At 41.0% G+C, this 9,686-nt stretch overlaps 1 long non-coding RNA gene across 1 annotated transcript; it reads right to left on the minus strand.

Moving 5' to 3' along the window:
- Positions 1–940: 940 nt before the first annotated feature.
- LOC123515309 lies at positions 941–8,086 on the minus strand. Its single transcript, XR_006677844.1, has 3 exons — positions 8,023–8,086; positions 1,998–2,097; positions 941–1,016 (listed from the first exon to the last, which is right to left on the minus strand). It is a non-coding gene; the product is annotated as an uncharacterized LOC123515309 (long non-coding RNA).
- Positions 8,087–9,686: the final 1,600 nt, after the last annotated feature.

Here is a 9,686-nt window from a genome sequence, read left to right on the forward strand (position 1 = left end):
CTCAGGTGTGTTCAGTGCTGTATTAGCTTTTTTCACAGGTGTGGTGATGGTGGTGGTGGTCTTACCTGTAGTCCAAGCAACACCACCTGACTCGCTGCTGTTAGTGAAGGACTTTGAAGGACGCTCTATCTTGGAAGGACACCGTATCAGTCTTTGAAGGATGCTGTCTTGAGGTGTGTCTTTGGAGTGGTGGCTGTGGTGATGCAATAAACAGAGTGGTGCAGAGAATTTGAAGCATGTCACAAAGGAACAATATAGAGATTTGACTTTCAGGTGCTGGTACTTGAAGTGTCACCTATCTGTCCTTGAGTCACGCCTCCTGCACCAGCCAAGGAGGAAGGTTAAGTCGGAAGATGAACAAGAGGAAGGCAAGATTTGATGTTTAGAAGACCAGGAGAGGAGGCCAAGGAAGAAGAAAAGTCAGAAGACAAGAGGAAGGCATTGGAGGAGAGGAGAGTGACAAGATGCTGAGGAAGATTAAGAAAGACCAAAGGACAAGAGTGGCAAGATGGAAGGAAAGGAAAGGAAAGAGAAGAGAAGATTCCTCCATCCGTCACGCAGCTGCCGAGGATGAGGAGAGAGAGAAGACTGAAGATTGTTGGTCCATACTGCTCCTGTCTGTGTGAATAAGTGTGTAAGTCTCAGTGTGGCTGGCCGTGGTGCTGGTACATGAGCTGCTGTGTGTTGTAAGTCCTCGGACTCCTTAACTATCATGATTATTGGTTTGGTTTTTTTTTTTTATAAATTTTTGCTGGTGGTGGAGAGGAAGTGTCTATTTCTCCGGAGAGTCTTCCGAGTATCGTAAGGCATAAAAGTGTGCAGGGCTATTTTCCGGAGAGGCTTCTGAGTATCGTAAAGCCACGTCCACGGTCGAGCTGTGCCTGACAAGGCAAAGTCTGCAGACTATGCCCGCGTAAGGTGTCCACACACGTCCACACACGGGCCAGCAGGAGTTGTGAGGTTCAGTACGGTACGATCACCATGGTGCGCGCCATACTTCGAAGATAGCACTATTTCTGTAATTAAAACACCTTACATTCCACAGACATTCATGTGATTTACATATATATCAATGTACTACTACGCATTTCACGGAGAGTGAGTCATTGTGTTCGCGAATATCTTTCAAACTAATGAATTGATCGGAATGGTACTTTGACACTGTGTACAAGACACCTTCCGCTAATTTTTGGTCATACTAACCATTGCCAAATGGTGTTAGTAAAAGCGTTTACTCTTGACGTTTAAAGCCGAAGTCACATGAGTCGCCAGAACTAACGTACACAATCGAACGGAGAGTGGGAGGAGGAGGAGGGGGGAAGCAAGCGGAAGAGGAACGTAGGGAGGAATGGGATGGAGGATTGTAGACGTTCGTATGGATAGGTTGGCGAGGCTCGGCAACACCGTATATCTCAAGAGTAAACGCTTTTACTAACATTATTTGGCATTGCTTAGTATGACCAAAAATTAGCGGAAGGTGTCTAGTATCATTCCGATCAATTCATTAGTTTGAAAGATATTTGCGAAAAACAATGACTCACTCTCCGTGAAATGCGTAGTAGTATCTTGTCGTGACCAATATGCACTAGTACTCGGTGTGGACATGCTGTACTACTAACGTGGTAGTCAGTGGATCTGCCTGCACCTTATCTTGTGCGTTTGGCAGTGACGGAAGACCTCAATCCTGGACTATCCACTGCCCTCTAATGGCGCCGGGAGCGGACAGTTTGATATCAGGTTTGCCTGCTGAAACAGATCGTACACGGGCAAAGCCTTCGTGCCCGACGAACACTGCTCGAGCGTGTGGACGTGGCTTAAGGCATGAAAGTGTGCAGGGCAGTATTGTTCCTCACCCAACCCAACCCTCCCCTTCTCCCATATTCTATATCCTTCCCACTCCTATATTCTCCTCCTCTTTCTATATTACCCCCATATTCTCCCCTCCCTCTTTCTATATTACCCCCCCCTATATCTCCCCTCCCTCTTTTCTATATTACCTCCCCACTTCTATCTTCTGCATTCTACACCTCCCTCTCCCGTCCTCTGCCCCGGCACAGGAAGGTGTGTGTGTAGGTCTTGTTCTTGGCTCTTCGTCCTCTGTAAAGGAAAACAAATACATGAGACGAACGAATACAGTCACCTGCCAGTTCAGCTTACATAGATTCTTCTCTAACTCAACGAAATTCTAACTAAACACAACATTCACAGCCATCATTTTCTGGAAACTGACTCGAATATTCAGTAATTCCCCATAAAAAGTGTCCGTTTTCTGTACTACCATAGTTAAAAGAAAACGGTCTTAGTCTTGGTGATAAACAAATAATAATAGTTTCTCCACTGTTACAAAATACATAAAATACCAAGGAATTAATTTTATCACTCCATTTTCTGAACTCTCCTCCTGTGCTGGCGTGTCCTTCATTAATGCTGCTTCAGGGAACGTTCCTTACCACTCCACCCACACCTACTCCTCAACACCGCTTCTTTTTCGAAACCCTCACCCCTCCCCCCCTCCCTGTCTTGCTGACCCCCTCACTGAGTCCCCTTCCTTTCCCTCACTCTCCCTTACTGAGTTCCCCTTCCTTTCTCTCACTATGTATGTCCTTCCTCAGTGCTAAGCCCATCAGTAGCATGACGCGTCTCCATATTCATTCTGGTGACTATTTGGTGATTTTCTACAGCTTCAGAAACTCGATGTGGGGGATTAAAATAGTGAAGACTGTAACCATTAACCTTCTGACCTCTATAGACCCTTCCTAATGTCAATAAAATGGTGTTATTGTAGCCAAACTGTCTTAAAATGCCCTAAAAAAACATGAGTCTCCATATTCATTCTGGTGACTATTTGGTGATTTTCTACAGCTTCAGAAACTCATGTGGGGGATTAAAATAGTGAAGACTTCCCATTAATCTTCTGACCTTCATAGATTCTTCGTAATGTCAATAAAATGGTCTAATAGTACAACTTAACTAGAAAATGGAGAAAGTGGTGAAATTAATTCCTTGGTATTTTATGTCTTGTTTTGTACCACAGTGAAGAGAAACTGAGAAATACAGGAATATATTTAAGTGCCTCCTGTAATAATAAAGATGGCAGTTGATAAATTTTACCGTTTTCTGGAGTATTGAGTTCAGAAAATGTAGTGATAAAATTAATTCTTTCTTATTTTGTCTAATTTGTACCGCAGTGAAGAGAAACTACAGTATTAGTGAGAAATGAAGGAATAGTTTAGTGTACCCAATAATAAAGATACCACGGATCCATCCATTTTTGACATTTCTGGAGTATTAAGTTAAGAAAATTTCCTTAACTTGATCACTATTTTCTTAATTTGTCTGTTTTGCACTACCAATGAAGAGAAACAAATGAAAGAACAGTTAAGTGTACCCTATAGTAAAGATGACTAGGGATAAATTTTAACGTTTTCTAAAATAACAGAAAATGTGATAAAATTAATTCTCTCGTAATGTCTAATTTGTAACGCAGTGGTGAGAAATGAAGGAATTAGTTTAGTGTATCCAATAATAAAGATAACCATCCATTTGACATTTTCTGGAGTATTAAGTTAAGAAATCGTGGTAAAATTAATTCCTTCGTCTTTGTTTAGTTAGTACCGCACTAAGAAATGAAGGAACAGTTTAGTGTGCCCTATAATACGATAACAGGTGATAAATTTAACGTTTTCTGAAGTATTAAGGTAAAATTAATTCCTTGGTATTTTGTCTAGTTTTGTACCACAGTAAAGGGATACAGAATTGGAGAGTGCTGGAGGAATACTTTAGTGCCCCCTATTAAAAAAAATGGCAGGGAATACACTTAATGATTATCCGGGGTACTAAGTTCAGAAAATGTGGTGGTGAAGTGATTTCCTTGGTATTTGATCTTGTTTTGTACCACAGTGAAGGGAATTCCAGTAATAGTGTGGCGTCATGGAGGAATAATTTAGTATACCCCATAAAAAAATGTTAAGGAATATATTTAAAGGTTTTCCGGAGTACTAAGTTCAGAAAATATAGTGGCAAAATTAATTCCCTCGTATTTCATGTCTAGTTTGTACCACAGTGAAGAGAAACTGTTGATATTATTTTTTTTATCACCAAGATAGAGACAGTTTTCTTTGAAGGTGATGGCTGTGAAGAAAACGGAGGGCTTTTAAGGGGAACTGCTAGATATTCAACTGATGGATGTGAATGTTGTGTTCTGAAGTTTGTTGAGTCAGATAGAGATAAATTAAATTGGTAGGTGAATATAAGTGACAAATAAATATAAATAAATGCCTTCTTTTCTAATTCATTAATAAATAGAAATGGTGGTGGTAGTAGTAGTAGTAGTAGTAGTAGTAGTAGTAGTAGTAGTAGTAGTAGTAGTAGTAGTAGTAGTAGTAGTAAATAAATAATAATAATAATAAGAGAGAGAGAGAGAGAGAGAGAGAGAGAGAGAGAGAGAGAGAGAGAGATCCAATACACTTAACATCACCTACACTCTCTCTCTCTCTCTCTCTCTCTCTCTCTCTCTCTCTCTCTCTCTCTCTCTCTCTCTCTCTCTCTACTATTCCTTTTTCTCCTCGATTTCCTTTTCTTTTCCATATCTTTCCTTCTTTTCCTTCATTTCCTCCGTGAATAAAGAATGGACGAGAGAGAGAGAGAGAGAGAGAGCATTTCTTTAACTGAGAGTTTGAGGAAAATGACAGGACAATATTTACTACTTGGCAACTAGCGAACCGTTTGATTGCTTGAGAGAGAGAGAGAGAGAGAGAGAGAGAGAGAGAGAGAGAGAGAGAGAGAGAGTGTCGTGTAAAGTTGAAATTATGTGAACGGTCTTCCTAAATCTCTCTCTCTCTCTCTCTCTCTCTCTCTCAGTAGTAATTGAGGTTAGGACCAGAAGAGTGAGAAAGACGAGGAAGGGAGGAAAATTCTCTCTCTCTCTCTCTCTCTCTCTCTCTCTCTCTCTCTCTCTCTCACACAAAAATAAATAAATAAATAAAAATACAACAAAAATAATAACTGGCAACCACTAACAATCCTTGCTAATCCAGCCAATCACGTGACCACCACCACCACCACCACCACCACCAGACAGACTGAAGGGATTGGAATAGAGGGGAAAAAAGGGGAAAATAGGGAAAATGAAGGAAAAAAAAGAGGAAATTAGATGAGAGGGGAAAAAAAGGGGAAACAAGGAAAATAACGATAAAAAGGAGGAAAATCAGATGAAATATTAGAAGAGGGGAACAAAAGGAAAAATAAGGAAAATAAAGGTAAAAAAGGGGAGGAAAATCAGAAGAGGGGATAAAAAGAAGGAAAATGGGAAAATAGGGAGGAAAAACACATGAGGGGAAATATAAGAAGGGGGAAAAAGAGGAAAATAAACAAAAATACAGGAAAAAACAGGAATAGAAGTTACGAGGGAAATATAACAAGGGGAAAAACAGGAAAAATAAAACAAGAGGGGAAAAGTCACGAGGGGAAATATAAGAAGGGGAAAAGAATAAAATAGACAAAGAAAACGGAAAAAATTGGGAGAGGGGAAAAAGGGAAAAAGGGAAAAATCAAGAAGAGTCACGAGGGGAAATATAAGAAGGGGAAAAAACAGGAAAACTAAGAAAACTAAAAAAAAAAGTTGGGAAAGAGGAAACAAGGGAAAAATGAAAAAAAAATTGGCAAGAGGGGAAAATTTGAGGGGAAATAAGGAAAAATATAAAGAAAAAAAGCCACGAGGGGAAATATAAGAGGAAAAAAAGGAAAACAGACAAAGAAAACGGGGAAAATTACGAGGGGAAACATAACGAGGGGAAAATTAAGGAAGAGGGAAAAAATAAAGAAAAAAAGTCGAGGGGAAATATAAGAAGAGGAAAAAAGCGAAAGACAAAATGAAAATGGAAAAAAAGTAGAAAGGGGAAAATAAAAAGAGAAAAGGGAAAAGAGGAAAACAATATAAGGAAAATCAGAAAGAGAAGGGATAAAAAGTACCATAACAGGAAAAATGAGGGGAAACAGAAAATAAAGATTAAAAAAAAGGGGAAAGGAGATAAATAGGAAAATAAAAGAAGGAAAGGAAAAATGAGGAGAACAAAGAGGAAAAAAGGGGAAACAAACCAAACAAGAGCGGGATTAGATTGTGATTAGGTGCGTCAGGATGGATTATGTGGGATTAGAGAGAGAGAGAGAGAGAGAGAGAGAGAGAGAGAGAGAGAGTTAGTTATCTGGCCAGGAATTTAATTTTGTTTTAGTGGTTGACGCCATTCTCTCTCTCTCTCTCTCTCTCTCTCTCTCTCTCTCTCTTCTCTCTCACTTCTCACTTTTTTTCCGCTTTTTTTTCTTTATTACATCTCTCTCTCTCTCTCTCTCTCTCACCTGCACTAATTAACAACCCTTTCTCTTTCACCTTATCAATCGTAATAACTTTTTTCTTTCCATATCAAAATAAACCATTAATAAATTCATCTCGTTTGTCTTCTTTACCTTCTAATTACACCTTCCCATTCATTCACCAGGTGCGTAGGGAGCTTAATTAGTGGCCAGGTAAGATTGAAATGCATTGTGGGTAAGATGTGTGTGTGCGTGCGTGTTTGTGTTATTTATAGGGTATTGGATTCTAAAGTGAGGGTTAAAAGGTATTGGATTCTGTCACATAAAGGATTCAAGTCCATAAATGAAGAGTTTACTTACAGGTGTCTATTGCTGGCTTGGTAGATTTGTTATGGCAATGTGTTAGCCACCTTGTAACTTTGTCTCTCTCTCTCTCTCTCTCTCTCTCTCTCTCTCTCTCTCTCTCTCTCTCTCTCTCTCTCTCTCTCTCTCACCCCTTTCTCTATTTCCTCTTCCTTATATCACTTCATCTTCATCTTCCTCCCTGTCATTCCGTCCTCCTCCTCCTCCTCCTCCTCCTCCTCCTCCTCCTCTTTTTTTCCACTTCGTAATTATCTCTCGTCTTCTTCCTCCTCCACACTCGTTCTCTTTTCTCCCCACCACCACCACCACCACCACCACCACCACCACCTCCTTCTCCTTCTCCTCTTCTTTATTCCTTCCCTTCCACCTCGGGTCTCCAATCTTCTGAGTTGTAGCGCCAAGAAGGACGAGTTATATATTCACTTTACGGCACTGTCTGGTTGTTGGCACTGTGTTTATGGCCCTGCGGCACTCTGAATATATGGTGAGTCTTGCTGCCATTGTTTGTGAAGCTGTGGCACTGTATTCTTGGCACTCTTCTATGTTTGTTTACTGTTTGATGGTTTTGTTTGGCACTGGATATTTAGTGAATTTCGTTGGCACTGATTTTTATGCGTTGTTTACTGTTTGGTTGTTTTGTTTGGCACTGTTTGTGAAGGTGTGGCACTGTGGTTTCATTGGCACTCTCACCTTTACGTGCTGTTTACTGTTTGAGTTTTGTTTTGGCACTGTGGATATTTAGTGATTTTCGTTGGCACTTACTCTTATGGCCATTTTCCTGTTTGATATTCGTTTGGCACTGTTCCTTCGTGTTTTTCCTGTTGGCACTGTGTTTGTGAGGCTGTGGCACTGTGTATATGTTACTTTCACGGCGTTCTACTGTTGATTTGGTGTTATTTCTGTTTTGGCACTGTCTCTTCCTGGTTTTCCTGTTGGCACTGTTTGTGAGACCGTGGCACTGTGTATATATGGTAGCTCCCGATGGCACTGTTACTTCTAGGCTCTCTTTACTGTTTATTTTATAGTTGGCACTCCTTTCTAGCATCATCACCCTGGCACTTAAATTTGTCTATTCACCTGTTGGCACTCAAATCTGACACTGTTTACATCTGCACTGTTTGTCTATATTTCACAGTGGCACCTATCACCATCTATTTATCACCCAAATTGGCTCTAGTTTCTGGCACTTATACCCTGTTGGCACTCCTCTGGCACTGTTACTCTTATCCAATTGGCACCGAGATGACTCTCCTAATGACACTGATTCTTTTGGCACCATTACCTGACCCCTTGGCCATTTGGCACTGCAATAAATAACCCATTAGCACTACTGGTATAATTGGCACTCACGGCTGTTTGGGTGGCCCTCTGTGGCACTGTGCTGGGCTGAGAATGGGCAAGGTTGGTGGTGCCTCTGTGAAAGAAAGGAAAGAGAGTGTTAAGATAAGGTGAGGGAAGAGGAAGAGGGGAAGAGAAGAGGAGAAGAGGGGAAGGGAATAGGGAGAGTAAGAAATGAGGGGGAAAAGAGGAAGGGAAGAGGGGAAGAGAGTAAGGGAAGAGGGAAAGAGAGTAAGGAAAAAGCATACACACAAAAAAAAAAATAAATAAATAAATAAATAAATAAACAGAAGAACAGGTATCAGGACAGACAGACAGACAGACAGACAGACAGACAGACAGACCTTCACCTGCTGCCTTTCCTCATTAGTAAGTCACCTGGTGGGAAGACGGCAACTCATCTGTCTGTCTGTCTGTCTGTCTGTCTGTCTGTCTATCTGTTTATCCATCTGTCTGTCTGTCTGTCTGTCTGTTTGTCTGCCTGTCCAAACAAACAGCCTTCATAATAAAAATAAGGAGAGAGAGAGAGAGAGAGAGAGAGAGAGAGAGAGAGAGAGAGAGAGAGAGAGAGAGAGAGAGAGAGAGAGAGAGAGAGAGAGAGAGAGAGTAGGGAAAAACAGGAAAAGACTGAAAATAAGAGAAATTAACAGAAAAATAAATAAAACTGATGAAAATACAGAAATAAAGAAAAAAGATAAACTAAAAGCAAAAATAATAATAATAATAATAATAATAATAATAATAATAATAATGAGAAGGAGAAGGAGGAGGAGGAGGAGGAGGAGATCAGAATAAAGTAAAAAAAAAACGAGAAAGAAAAATTATGACACACACACACACACACACACACACACACACACACACACACACACACACACACACACACACACACACACACACACACACACTGCATTTTCCTTCCCCTAAACATAAGACTTCTCAACCACTTTATACCCTCTTCAAGTTCCTCCCAGCCCCTCCCAGCCCCTCCCAGCCTCTCTCAGCACCTCCCAGCCTCTCCCAGCCCTCCCAGCCTCTCCCAGCCCCTCCCAGCCCCTCCCAGCCCCTCCCAGGCCCTCTCAGACCATTCTAGTCCCCAAAGGCGCCGCCCCATAAGCTCGGGTGATCCTCTGCTCCTGAGAATAAGAAGATTAGGACGACAACCTCCTGAAGGCGCGAGTGTGTATCATTTCTTGTCTTCACACCGAGAGAGAGAGAGAGAGAGAGAGAGAGAGAGAGAGAGAGAGAGAGAGAGAGAGAGAGAGAGAGAGAGAGAGAGAGAGAGAGAGAGAGAATGAAGAAAAAATGAAGAAGGAAATAAGAAAGAATGAATTTAAAAAGCGCTCTCTCTCTCTCTCTCTCTCTCTCTCTCTCTCTAATACGTGAGAACAAAGGAGATGAAAATAACAATAACATTAATAATAAAAGCAAAAAAGAAATTATGCAAATAAGACCAATATTACTTGAGAGAGAGAGAGAGAGAGAGAGAGAGAGAGAGAGAGAGAGAGAGAGAGAGAGAGAGAGAGAGAGAGAGAGAGAGAGAGAGAGAGAGAGAGAGAGAGAGAGAGAGAGAGAGAGAGAGAGAGAGAGAGGTGGTGGTGGTGGTAGTAGGTCAGAGGGAGATAAAAGAGAGGAAGATGAGAAAGTAAAGAAAAAAAAAATTCATGAAAGGGTAA

Source organism: Portunus trituberculatus, chromosome 5 (assembly GCF_017591435.1).
Source record: "Portunus trituberculatus isolate SZX2019 chromosome 5, ASM1759143v1, whole genome shotgun sequence".
In the NCBI taxonomy this organism is placed as follows: Eukaryota; Metazoa; Arthropoda; class Malacostraca; order Decapoda; family Portunidae; genus Portunus; species Portunus trituberculatus.